The sequence below is a fragment of the Frieseomelitta varia genome, unplaced genomic scaffold (assembly GCF_011392965.1).
Source record: "Frieseomelitta varia isolate USP_RPSP 00005682 unplaced genomic scaffold, Fvar_1.2 scaffold_532, whole genome shotgun sequence".
NCBI classification, from domain to species: Eukaryota; Metazoa; Arthropoda; class Insecta; order Hymenoptera; family Apidae; genus Frieseomelitta; species Frieseomelitta varia.
Genome location: NW_025110293.1, coordinates 163,190 through 177,528, shown reverse-complemented (window position 1 = coordinate 177,528; position 14,339 = coordinate 163,190). Strand labels below are relative to the sequence as shown.

General features: G+C 40.9%; 1 protein-coding gene across 5 annotated transcripts in view; it reads right to left on the bottom strand.

Annotated features, from left to right (window-relative positions):
* Window positions 1-14,339, bottom strand: part of LOC122533483 (CUGBP Elav-like family member 4) — a 571,418-nt gene that overhangs the window by 516,182 nt on the left and 40,897 nt on the right. For all 5 annotated transcript variants that reach the window (XM_043663247.1, XM_043663248.1, XM_043663256.1 and 2 more), the window contains exon 2: window positions 4,817-4,899. The gene's annotated coding sequence lies outside the window, so the exon portion shown is untranslated. The remainder of the gene's footprint in view (window positions 1-4,816; window positions 4,900-14,339) is intronic.

The following is a 14,339-nucleotide window of genomic DNA, read 5'->3' as shown; positions in this document are numbered from 1 at the left end:
TTTTTATTTTTTTTTTTTTTTTTTTGTTCCTTACCCGCTACCATTCAGACTCTGCACGCGCGTAAGTATCATTTTCCTTATGGAAATTCGCGGGAACTCAAAAGCGCGTCCCCTTCACGCGACGGGCGTCGTTGAATGCCAGTCCCGGAGTTCAACGTTTCTTTCCTTAGAGCAAACCCCATAGCTCACCAACGCCAATTACACCCTCGTAAATCGGACCGCCAATTTGTCATTCGTTGGCAATTCGTTCCTCTGAATATCATCGCGGCTTATCGCGCCGCTCTAACGTATTCGCTACTTAACCCAGCTCCTAATTTCGTCACGATAAGGAAGGACTTTCGATCTCGCAAGTAACGATGATTAATAGATTTCTTCGAAACTGTTTCGTAACTGTCGTAACCTATTTCTATTACTCTTCTGTTTTAATATCCACACTTTTCACGCAAGGAAATATTGGAACGAAAAATTAATCAACTTTTAGTCGGCTACAAAGTATAAGAAATTTACAAAAAATCTTTGACCGCATACTGCTGTAGCTGGTATTCTTGTTTCTAATGCACTTAACACGTTGGCCGGCGTTTTTATTCTTATAAATATTTTAGAACGATATATTTTAGAATCAAGGAATATTAACAACAACAAGAAAACCTGGATAATAAAATGAAAAATGCGCTTTTACTGTACTTTTATTTTAATATAATATTTTTAAAAAAAAATTGAATATTCTGTTTCATAACGAAACATATTTTCGCGTGAACGTGTTAATAAAATGTGTAAATTGTAAATAATTTAGTACCAGCAGTAATATATTCACTGAATAATATATTCACTGAATAATTTTTCACGGTTTCCGTTGTGCAAGACATTTTAATATTCAAGTTTATCTTAAAATTATAGTGTAATAGATTATTGAATTTGGTTCAGTATAGCTACAACATAATGAAGTCAATATTTTTTATTTTTATTTTAATATCAAAAATGCTACAAAAATGCGAGACTGTCGTTTAAAATAAATCAACGTGATTTCGATATCTTATCGAAGAAGCAACTTTTTTTCAAAGTGACATTTTATACCGGACCGAAAACAGATTAACTTTCAATTCAAACATTTTTTTTCAGAATTGTTTCAAAAATCTCTATACATACATGTCGACGCGATTGTCTGAAAAGAGAATAAAAGAAAAAATAAATTTTATTCTCTGAAAAGGGAATAAAACTCTAAATAAAGGGAAAAAAGATCGTTCTCGTTATTTTGTCATATGCACAACTCCATGTACAAGTATCATAACATTTTCGAAAAAATATGATAATAAAGATTAATTAATTCCATTAATAGTATTAAAAAGTAAAAGAATATCGTTCTCCTATGTATAAGACAACTTGTTTCGATTCGCTGATATCGTTCCTCAACGTTGTATTGAAAAAAGTTAAACAAAGAACGATTATATTTGCAATCGAATTCACCATGAGAATCTTTCTGTCGCCGGCAAAATACCACTGAACAGCAGTAACATCTGGCGATCTGTTAATGTAGGGAGGGTCGGCTAGACCAACATTGCAGCCAAGGCGGAGGCTGAGCTTACGAGCAAAGCAAATAAACAGGAATTAAATCTGGAAGACTTTATCGTAGGGAAATAGTCCGAGATTTCTCTGTGGAAAAAATATAGATTACACATAATATGAAGCATAAAACGAAAGGAAACGAGTATCAAAGTGGTGCGTTGCTGTTTGCGATGATTTATCAGATACGAGGAAAATTCGGTTAACCTTTAGGAAGGTTCGAAATCATCAGTAAGAATCGTTCGAGATTGAGGATTTGGCACAATTTGAAACGATTGCACAATTGATCTTTGACACGAAATTTATAGACGTGAAAAAAAGTAAGATCAATTAGAATTATTCTAAAGGAAACGAATATGATAGTGGGAGGATGATTAAGAAATATTTTAATTAAAAATAAATAATTAGAACGAGAGGTGATTCAGGCAATATAGATTTGATGATTTCTAGAAATTCGTAGAAATTTTATCGAAAACACTATCCGTCAATAATTCACGATCCCTTATAAGGATTAGTAGGACGCGTCAAGCAGTTTTTACACAGATGTATCATTCAAAAAAATCTTAAAGATTCAGTGTAGAATGCTAAATTTGTGTATGTCATTTTAAGTTATTCACTAGGTTATTTGTTTCAATCTATTTTATATACGATAAGCGATACAGTTTCTAAAATTGATGATACGAATTATCTTTTTTCTGATTTGGATCAACAGGGAAATGAGTACGAAAATACAGATTCCTTAAATGTAATATAAAACCTGGGCACAATTCGAATAATAATTAATGTCTTAATGTTTCCATTAAAACAGCAAATAAACAGAAATAGTTCGAGTCGTATGCAAAATCAAAACGTCTCTTATTTCAAATTTCGCACCTACATCGCTGTACTCTAATTTTCCAACCGAATTTAATTTAGTTTCTGCGACGATGAAACTTTCGCAACGATGATCCCGGAGTAATTGTAAGTTATCACAGGAGACAAGTTTCTGTGTAAAACAAACGCGCCCGTGAAGATTAAGTTTCCTGTGGAAATGATTTTCGACATAATTGAATAGTTGAAACAATTCGTCAAATATGTCTCGCCTAAGTTACAAGTCTTGCTGCACGCGACAATAGAATCCGCGAGAAGTATCGCGATAACGACCGGAAGTGGGATGCCAAATACTTTCTTTCTTTCGGAGTTTGTGAAGTGTGAACAAGCGCGTGCGCACGTGCAACGATCGCTTCCGCAGTAAGCATGGGCTAAGTATAGAGCCGGTTAGCGACGGGCATTGTTATTGCTTGCACAGCGGGAGCGTTCAGCTTGCGATCCCTGTTTATGAAGGGCACGCTGCTTGCTCGAGTTATGGTCTCAGGTGCGTTCGACTATTACAATTTAGATCGGTCAATCGGTAAATGGTCAACATTCTAAATACGGACGACTATCGACGTTTCTCCTTTCTTTTTGCAATTCTCTCTGTCATGTTACGAAAAAAAATTACAAGAAATTTAATTAACCTTTTCGTTTATACGAACGTTCATGACAACTCTTGGTCCATAAACAAACATTGTCAATTATCATTGAAAGAATATTTACTGAAAATTATTACGATTTTCTCTCATTTATAAGAATGGAAAACAAAATTGCCAAAATGCCTGTTTTAATCATTGGCCTCTTGAATTTTCAAACAATATGGCTTTAACCAGAGTGAAACATCTTCTTCGTAACAGACAGAAACGGCATAAAAATGTCAAAAATCTCGAAAGCGGTTCACATTGACGGACTCGCGGGAACGCTCGAAGCAATTGAAGGGGATTTTTGGTCAGTTCCGTGAGGCCAGTAGCCTACGAACGCAAAAGTGCGTCCGTATATCCGCGTATATGCGTCTGCCTCTTCATAAAGTCATAACTCAGCCAAGCCTCCGGGGCACATCTCTCGGCATAACATTTAAAACGATTTCCGCTGGCAGCAGTGCCAAGACCGGAGCTGCGTTGTTTCGGGGATAGATTAACGAAACATAACGCCAGTACTCGCTACGGACTTCCAAGGGGTAGCTTGGATAATGGGAAGGGGCGTGTTGGCACTGCTCTGGCAGTTAAGCAGTGTTCAGTGTCGGCGCTTGTAGTCTTCAACCCCTACGGCTACAAGCTCGATGGAAATTTTTAAGAGAATCCATGGTCCATTTCGTTCGAAAATATGCTGCAAGGTAAATGATTCTCATTCGAGAATACCTTGGCCAGCGAGGTTTGCCAAACTTAAACCGTGGAATTAATTAAAAGGCACGTACGCCAATGGAAGAAACTAACCATTACGAGGATTAAATGGTATATTGTACCAATGGGATCAAAATATTTATTAAACGGCAGGAAGCACAATTATTCCTTTAATTAATAACACGTTACTTATACCGTTAATCGTTCTCAACAGGTCACAACGAGTCGACAGACAGGACCAATGGAATTACGAGAGCAATTCCGTTTCCTTCTACACGGTTCTCGATACATACAGAATGTGCATGCGGTACATAATATCGTTGGCAGCGTTGGATGCAAACGCGGCTAGTTATACGTTTTCTGAGCCCTAGCCGTGAAAAGAAGAATGCGAAATTCTCATGTTACCCGGGAATAAGAATATATGTAGCCAGCCCTGGCATTTGTAGAAGGCGCACGGAAAGTCTGATGATACATCGTGCACTCTGCGAGTTGCGCCCTCTGTCCTCCGCTCTCCTTTCAACTCTTACCATCGACCCTCCATTCCCTTCCTAACTACCCTTTCGGCGTTAAGAGATTAACTTGTCACGCCGGGCCATTTTAATATTCCGGATCGCGGGGTGAATCGCCGGAATTTGCCTGGAAAGCGCCATACGGCTCCGCCAGCGATAAGTATCTGTTAACGTCACTGCAGCTTTGCCCGCTCCTTTTCTTTCTTTCTTTTTTTTTTTTTTTTTTTCTCGCGTGAAACTGCACCGAATAAGAATTACGGTAGTTAATTTTCGCGCGCGTTCGATGGCTATTCGATGAAGCTTCGTCAGGAATCGAGATAGACAAATTGTTGTTTTCCAATTTCCGTCGCCTATTCGTTAAAGGATTTCTAACGGTTCTATACTTCACAAAAGTTCGCAAATTTCGCGTTCGCAACTTTTATTAAAATGTGTTTATTTTAAGAAACAGGGGCTATAGATAAGGTACTTGTGGATTGACGTAACTCAGGTAAAACAAGTCGGTGTAGAAGAAGCTCGAAAGTAGGTAAATCGTGTTTTAAATGCGTGATCACTTACCCCTGGTAAAGTCCGCTTCTCATGCAGAGCGTTCTGGGCACTGATTGCGCTGTCACGACTGTAGTAGGTGAGAAATGCACAGCCTGAAAACATAGTAGAAAAACACCAACAATTAATTAAAACTGAGACAAAATTTTGCTACATTATTAGAAGATAGCTGTAATATATACTTTAATTTATTATTAATTTTTAAAAAAATTAAACTTTTTCGTTATCAGTAATTATTACTGACGAAAGAAATTTATTTCGATTACTCACAATAGTTATCCATGAGAAAAACTCTCTTTTGCTTCCTCATAACTAGACTGTGGAGTTTTATTATGAAAAATCGAAATAAATAAAATCCATCGATAATTATTATAAACGACCGAAATAGAAACTTTTTCGTTATCAATATCGGCCATGAAAAATATTTTCAGTCACTTGTAATCCTCATTTGCAACCAAACTGTTTAATTTTTTAATCGCGTGATTTTTGGAGAAATTTTCCTCACAATCGGAGATTAATATTCTCGATATAAATAACAAGTAAGTTTCAATTACTGATTCTTTTTCCTAATAATTTTTGGGATAACTGTTGCATATTTACAAGCCACAGGAAAAGTAAAATCTATATCCAAAAATTATTCGAAAGGTTTGTCTAGAAGCTGAAAAGACAAACCTGTCGCATGCGTTCCCACTTTCCCAACATTTACGTGACGCGAGTCAATGCGTCACAGTAATTAGATATAAGCGATTGAAACTTTTCGCCGCGTAATTACCGGTGCACACATTAAGAAAACTTCTGCGTTATAATTTTTACAACGCATTGCAGGCAACGCGCGACAAACAAAGGGGCGGCAGAGCGTTGCAGCAACGTTCGCCGGATATGTCCGTACGCAGTTGCAGAGTCGACTGAATCCTTCGAACTTTTGGCTTGTCGTACAGGATATAAACACGATGTTTCTATGAAGATATTTTTGGAATATTTCTCCCGATCGAGAATCATACAAAATATTATTAAGGTTTGAACGCGCCACGTGTGGATTTTAAGTGCAAAAGCACTTGGAATCAATATTGGGTCACCACTGCAAATAAACAAAAGATGCACGTTTTGGAAAGCATCAGCTCCTCAATTGAATATGTATTCATCTGAAAAGCGAGTGGACAATTGTACGAGCTGTTGGACATTTTGCGAATCTGTTCCATTATCATTTTCTTCAATAGAATCGTTATCTGCCAAATTCGTTCAATAATATTTGACGTGCGATGATCGATAAAAGAAGAAACACGATGTTAATAAATAATCGTAATATTTTATTAGTCACGTTAACTAATCGCGATTCATCATATCCTCCGTGTACGTTTTCCGTAATGCTGTTATCATTGTCACGTGATAATCTCGATGTAGTGACGTAAACTACCCACTAGACTCGCAAATGTTGTACTCACGCAAACTTTCCGCTGGCTAGAATCTAGCCGTTATCTCGTAGTTGGTAAATAACAGTATATTAGTCACAGTTCACTGTTTTATGAGCTCACTTCTTAGTCACTTGCATGTAGGATAGAGTTACGGGACATCGAGTTTTCTGCAAGAAATTTGTTAATTACCTCTCTTAACTTCTTTAACCTTTTTCTCGTTTTATTCGTTAAGTTGACGGTTAATTTTTAGGCAGCAACATCAATACGTGAATTGCACACATATTCTTGTTGATTTTTCATTTTAACGAGGGACCATCTTTTCGATGCCACGATGGCAGAAACATCCTGTACGGCAGAAAGTTTTCAATCGGAAAGTAGTTAACGAGTCGATTAGAGAAAAATTCGTACTCGTTGGGAAAAAATAACGCGTGTTAATAGGAATCGTTTATTCGCGCTCCGCCTTGGAGATCGTCTGGAAGCAGCGGAAATATCGGCATTCTCGCTGTCGCGTCGTAAAATTAATTTTCCAAAACGACTCGGACCAGTTTAAGAACCAACGCCGGTATAACGGGTTAAAACGATGGTAATTAACCCTAGAATTGGACGGTGGCTGAACCAGACCATTATCGGCTATCGCACTGTCGAGCAAACCTCCTGGAACCGCCTTCCTATCGGTCTGAGGATTTATTCAAAGGGCCTGTTCGTCGTATCTGATCACCATTTGACTATCTCAACACACCGAGATGGATGTAAGCAAGCACGCGCGCACTGCGAGAGTCGTGGACAGAACTTGGTCTAAGATCACTTACTATATTTACGACACGACATTATCAGGACTGTCGGATAGTCTTGATCTGTCTATAATCACGACTACCACGGATACCGCGGAATCCATTAACTATTACTTTCATGAATAATCAGGACGATTTCATACAGAAAGAGTGTATTCGTTCGCCGTTGGATTCTGAATGAATTTTTCAAAATTTTACCTCTCTTTGTATTGTGTGAAATAAAACTATGGGTAGGTATACTATGATGAATAAAATACCCCTATGAATAACGAAGCAGCTACATAGAATAATAATATCTAACGAAAAAGTTATTCCTTCATTCTTAATCCGCTGCTTAAATGAAATATTAAATACAAAAATGTAAATGAAAGATTATTTCTGGAAAAGTAATGATAAAATCTACATCAGTATCCAAATGTTTTTTTTTCTGTAATTGATTGTACGTTGCAATAATTGAACGCAAGCGACAATTACGAAAAAGTTGAATAAAGTCAGCGTGACTCGTGTTTCACACAAACCATACCTCGCGTAACTTGCTGCATATAAGTATTCCGGCTTGCACCTTCGTGTTATAAAATATTTCTTAACGGCAGATTTATCGGTGTTGTTTCATAACAAACAAACAAGCCTGCTGACAGATTGTTCGTCACATAGTTGGAGCATGCAAAATTCAAATCGGTCGCTGCGTGTTGCCGGTTTCACAGGGCCGTCGCGTTCTGCCGCGAAGCTTGAGACGTTTTAATCTCACGGAGATTCGGTGGATGCAATTTCGTCGCGATAGCAGGTGGAGCCACGGCGGCCAACAGTTTCTTAGCGGAGAATTACGTCGTCGCGTCGAGCCGCGCCGCGTCGGGGCGAAAACGAGAGTAAAAGAGAGAGAGAGAGAGAGAGAGAGAGAGAGAGAGAGAGAGAGAGAGAGAGAGAGCCGGAAAGAGAACACGGGAAATGCCGTGAAAGTAAGGAGAAATGACGCAATAAGAAAGAGGAAGTCGTACGGTTGCCACGGTGTTGTAATTTTTCACGAAGCGCGCGACACGTCTCGTCGTACGCGCGTCCAGGACCACCCCCACACCTCCCCCGTTATCAAGGAGCGTTGCGAAACGGTGGTATTCACGCGCACGGCGTTCTAACCTAACCCAAAGGCTGAAGCCTAACCCACATAAAAGCCCCGGCTGGAAAGGGTGGAACGGAAAAGGGGAAACGCGTTAAAGAAGAACGAAACTGGTCGTCGTGTTGGCGGTGAATCCGAAAGTTTGCAAGGGGTCGTGTCGCCTGCGGCCGGTCACGCCAAGTATTCGCTGTCAGATATACGCTGGCCCGGCTTCCGTGGCCATCCCTTACCCCTCGGAACCGCCGTTGTCCTGGCAAATGGGAATAGACCGAAATATTTATAAACATCGCCGGTGCTTATCTTAATTGCATTGGGACAGGTTGCATGACACTCTTATTCTCCGCGGCTAATATCCACCGGGAATAGAAAACTTCGTGAGCCGTATGCCCTGCGGGGCTTCAAGGCGAATTAACTTCCGTGGCGTATCAAGAACAAGGGCGACCGCCTTTCTTCCTCCCTCGCGCTCGCGCTTCCCTGAGCTTTCGCCCTGTCTTTTGCCTGAATTAAATCTACAGATAATGCCTCGAGCCATACGCGAATTGCCAGACAGCCAGACAGAAGCTAAATCTACTTTTCCGAAATTTACATTTACTGGATATTTGCTTCCTCGTTAGGTACATCATTTCGCGGCCAACTTAATCCAAATGGTAATTTGATTCAATGCTAATGTCCCATCCTCTACCCCCCTCCCCCCTCCTCCTCCGCAGTTAATTTCCAATTCGTCTGTAACAACAAAGGGGGAGAGGATCGGCCCCGTTTCGATGACACGCTTTATATTCGCTTAATTTTCATATCGCAGTGTATTTGTCTATTTGGCACTACTTTTTTGGCTTCCTTCAAATACATTTGGATTCGAAAGCCTGGCATACAAATGCCAACTTCCACCCTTGCCAGATTCTACGAGCATTCCCGAAGAATCAGGTTGAAGCGCAAACTGTATTACTTAGCTCTCTGTTACAAATATCTATCTGTCGGATCATTGCAAAAGCAATAAGAAATCTGTACTCGTTATCTGAAACGAGCAGTCTTTGCTATTAAATGGTCTCATTCTTATTAAATAGCCATTCGAAACATCGAATGGCATATATCTTTCATTTTTTCGTATCGTTTAGTATTAAATTTCGTCAAATAGCAAACAGTATTAAAATGAAAAAAGAAGAGAAGTTTGAACGACTAGTTCTGGAATCAGATTTAAGAGGAAACAGCTTTGTCTTCACTGAGCTTTGTTTCTATTTTCGTTTCGATTCTATTATATTCTTCAAAATTGATGTTCGTGAAACAAAACGGAGAACGTTGCGTGCGTGCTGCTTGAAACTCGTACACGATTCTTTATTCACGCACGTTCGAACTCTCGTTCACCGAAGAAATTACTTGGGTGGGTTCGGTGTGCAATTGCGTTCTGAATTTCAAGCCCCACGGCAACGCTTATCGCTGGGAAAGATCGTTCTATCAATCACAACGGTCCGTGGTTTTGGGATTCTCTCGACAAAGAAAAATCGAGAAATCGTCGTGCTAATGTTAGCTCGTCTAATCTCTGCCCTTATCGCATCGCGCCGCTACCTCAAAAATTGATAATATTCTCCTCGAGTTACTTAAAGCTGGGAGGAATGTTAAGTGCAACGGGACGTTGAAGAGCGGAGAGAAGAGAAATGAAAACGAAAAGCGAGTCAGAACAGAAAAGACGTGTTATCTTCCAAGATGTCACAAAAGATGTCGGGTACGTATTTCTGCGATAACGGAGATACGTTCGTTAAAGCGTATTCAGGAATAACGTTGATATTATATTCGCAGAAATACACGGTGTGCATTCTTTTTTTCAAAGAAATATCACGCTGAATGACTGCGCATTTTGCAATTACGATGAAGTTTAGGGCTGTGGTATCAGGGCTGTGGCCGAGAAAATCAAATTCTAAGAATCTGACTCGCAGGGACAAATCGGTACGTGTTAATTTCTACCGAAATGTATAGTAACTCTTGCAGTTACTAATTGCAAGAATTAAATAATGGAACACGTCGGGCTGATGAATCGTATAGAGTACAGACATGGCCAACGTAGCGACGTAGCAAATTTAGTGGTTCAATTATTCCGTTGATTCCCTGTAAAGCATGGCAGGTTATTGCGTCCTAGTGGCAAAAAGCAATGTCCTATATTACGCAGCCGGTGCAACTCGACTATCCCCGACGGTACTTAATTTTCGCTATGCGAATCTAATTAATTCAATTGGGATTAATTATCCCCGGGTACGAGCGTGCTCGCGCCAATGTCCCTGGTCCTCAACGTTGGAGACCAATTTGTAGCCACGGCTAGCCTGACGGCGACGTAGTACGTAGCATGTATTTCGTATTACGCTGATTCGCGATCGTTCACGGACGAGTCGATTAAAACGACGCGGAACAAGCCTCTGCAAAACGAGTTATTGTTGTTTCGTTCGCGCTGGTATCATGGAAATCCGTTCAAATACCGTGTGTTAACACTCCTATATGCATATGTAGTTCGTTTGCACAGGTGAAACAATTTGGACGCGGGCATCAAATTTCGAACGACCGAATCGTTCGTGTCTAGACGACTTTTAACGCCCTTTTAAACATTTCATCGTAAAACTGTCGTGGTGAAGCTGGCGTGAATTAGTCACGCCGCGTCGTCTCCGAGCCGATCGCATGAAGAATCGACCGGGAATTTTACGCGACACGATAGACAAATATATTTTTGACAATAATCCGAGCCTGTGTAGGAGACCGGGCTGATACAGCGAGAACACTCGGGAATAATCGAGCGCGTGTTTCGCGCGAGACAACCGTCTTTGCGGAAAGAGCCGAAGATAGGAAGAGATCGCGAAGATCATTCGGTTACGGAATTTTTGCCGATGTCTATCGAGCAAACGAACGAAAGACAAAACGACAGGCGCGGATAGGCGATATCGACGATGGACAAATAGGCAAAAAAGAGAAACGATAGGACGAGACGTGTGGAACACAGACGAAAGTTGATGGCGTCTGACGATCGGCCGACGTCGACAAGGGTGAGGCGAGTTGGTTAAAGGGGGTTCAAGAGTAGAAGAGCGTTTTATTTGCGAGGCAATGCGACGGCTAATACACCAGTCACTGGACAGCGTCCAAGTCATAAAATGGATTTTATGACGCCGATCGATACAACGAGATCTCTCTCTCCCTCTCTTCGACGTCGTTGTCCTATCTCCGTTCTTCTCTCTCTCTCTCTCTCTCTCTCTCTCTCTCTCTCTCTCTCTCTCTCTCTCTCTCTCTCTCTCTCTCTCTCTCTCTCTCTCCCTTTCAATGGACAACTGCCGACGCCTATGTCTGCTGCCTATACCCCTCGAGAGACCACTCCTCGAGTCCACTTCGTTCCGACAAACTCAGGGTAAACCGAGGACGGAATATAATTCGTTTGTGTGTCGCATGTATTCATTAAGGAAAAAGTTTTGGATTCCTTTCTTGGCTCTCTCCTTCCGCTCCTCCATCCGTCTTCTACAAACCACTTGTATTTCTGGCATTCCTAGACGTCTGCGTCTTTATGTATTTATTTAGACGTTGGTCCACTGTCGCGAGTCGCGCCTCGCATTCGTGAAAATTAAAAGACACGATATATATCGCTGTATATCGTTATAGAAGGATGCGTCTGACGTCAACAACCCAGTCGACTAGTTGACGAACGCTATAAAATGCTCAACTATCTATTTCTGGTTCCTTGATTGAGCCTAAAGTTGAAATTGACTTTGACGCCGAGTAATAGCCGACGTGGGTACAAATATCAATCACGACAAATTTTCGAGTTGAGTCGACAATTGGTTTTTGACACAAAAGATCAAAGGAACCCATAACCATTAACGCAATTATGCTATACAATGCTACGTTTTGATGCGCGAACTTCGATATGTTGATGAAATAATTTAAAAACTTGGATTTTTAAAGTTCTACTTTATTTAATTGTCGGGCTGTGATTGATGTGATTCGGTGCTAAATTCCGTTCCAAAATCAATGTCACTCGGTGCCAAATGGAGGAATAAAAAGTGACGGGAAAAGGCGTCCAACACTCGTTCTAACTTACTGTGCTTCTTATTCCTCAAACGATCAGTTTCCAGCGAATATTTCCTCCATTAGTCCCATTTAACAAATGAAATTGCCGAACTGAAATAACAAGTGAAACAACGTGTGCAAATTCCTTTGCACGCTGTTTATTTTTAACCCGATGCTCTTGCAATTATCTTAATAAGAATCGAACGCACGGATTGCTGGCAAATGCGAAGAATGGCAGAAGGAGAAGGAAGGAGAGAAAGTTTCTGGGCCAACGAGTGAAGGAGGGGTGATTTCTGTGAACCGAAACGGTGTTGAGCGAGCGGTAGGCAGCCAGGAAATTAGAATTTTACGGTTCCCCTAATGAATTGAAACGAAATGAGGCTGCAATAGACCTATTCGCCACACCTACACATTAGCTTCCCCACCCCGTCCCGGCGTCTTGACGCCGCGCTGTCTCGACGGCTCGTTCCGTGGGATTCGCGCAGACAAGGAATTTGCATCTTGGCTGAAAATTGAAATGCTCCGGTACAATGGACAGAGAATAGGTGTCCCGCGGAATGACTTTTATAATAGAACGCAGGTAATATAGCCGAGCCGGAACGAGAAACGTTCCCAGGCGATACCGTCCGGCACATATACACTGCAACTGGTATGCAAGTGATGCAAGCTCGCTGGCACGTCGCATGAACTCTCGTCTCGCTATCACCGAGAGAAGTACTCCGGAGTGTGAGTATATAGGGTAAAGGGATAATTATTCCTGCGAGAAGAATTTGATTTGCAACTTTTATGCCGTTTACTTCGGTAACAATGGAAGGTGGAGTTTAACGACGTTTCTTTCCCATTGTGTTCCGCTGGAAATGTTTGAACGAAGTTTCTATCTTTCTCCTGGACGAATTCTCCTGCCACGGCGCTCTTTGATCATCAACGTAATAATTGTTAAAAGGGAGCATTACGCATAGAGATTGACTTGCTTTGTTACATCATTACATGGTTGAAATAAAATTAAGACGACTTGGAAAACTCTCGCTACTATCGTGGCAGATGAAACGATATGCTGGAAATGCTGGAGAAAAACGACGATAGAAAGAGAAGTGGAAATTAATCCCCGAGACTGATGTAACTTCGCTATTCCACGGTGAAAGTACAATGTGGAATTCAACGTTGCGTGCAACAGCACTGATTACTGCGGTAATTATCTGATTTTCTTACGCCGTGCTATATTTGGAGGCATACGTGGTAGAAGGAACAACACGTTTACCGAACGTAACGTATACATAATTTTGCCCGACCTTCTTTGATAACCGTTTAAAAGTAATACCTACATAATTATATAGATTGGCCAAAAAAATGTCCATCTGTTAGAGAAAAAAACGCAATTTTTGGACAACCCAATATTTAATAATTAGATAATTGGACAAATTTACGTTGTTTGGCGCCATTTCACTGGTCAATACAACAACGAGAAGATGCCTTTCGCTTGGATAATTACCGTATCAGCCCATATAGCCATATCTCGGCAGCAGTAGCATCCGACGAGCAATGTTTGCCGCCGACATTGACATTTTCTCCGGCGCAGACTTGCGCGAACTTTGGTTCACACAGATGCACTCGGCGTACGTTCATGGAAAGAGGCACGGTATACTTGCAAAACGTGCAAACGAGAAACTATGTGTATAAGCGAGGCCGCGTCTGTGGACGTGTTTTAGCCGCGCGTCGACAGCACCCTCGGTGTTGCGCAGAGGAAATTGAAATATGCAAATAACCGCAGCTCCGGCGCCACCTAGCCAGCAGCTCCGCAAAAGGTTGATGTTTCACTCCTCGGAGTATCGGCATTTATCGTCAATGTTGAATATCGCGCGCCTTGTATTGGAGGGATTCCCGCTTTTTGAATATCGATGTCTAGGAGATATTCCGCGTACGTATTCACCGGTGTTCTCGCTGCTCTAGGCATCACGAATAAATCGTCGTTTACTGATACATGATTTTTTCGTACAGATAACGTACGGATCATTTATTAAATGAAATTATACGGGACACGTATACTGTATAAGCGACAGTGTACATATCTATTATTTCTCTATGCAAGTACTCTAACGAAATTTTTATTTTAGCGATAAATAATAAAACAACGAAGTAATTATTTTAAATTAGATGTCTTTGTATAAAAAACAACGCCTCCGCGAGGAAGA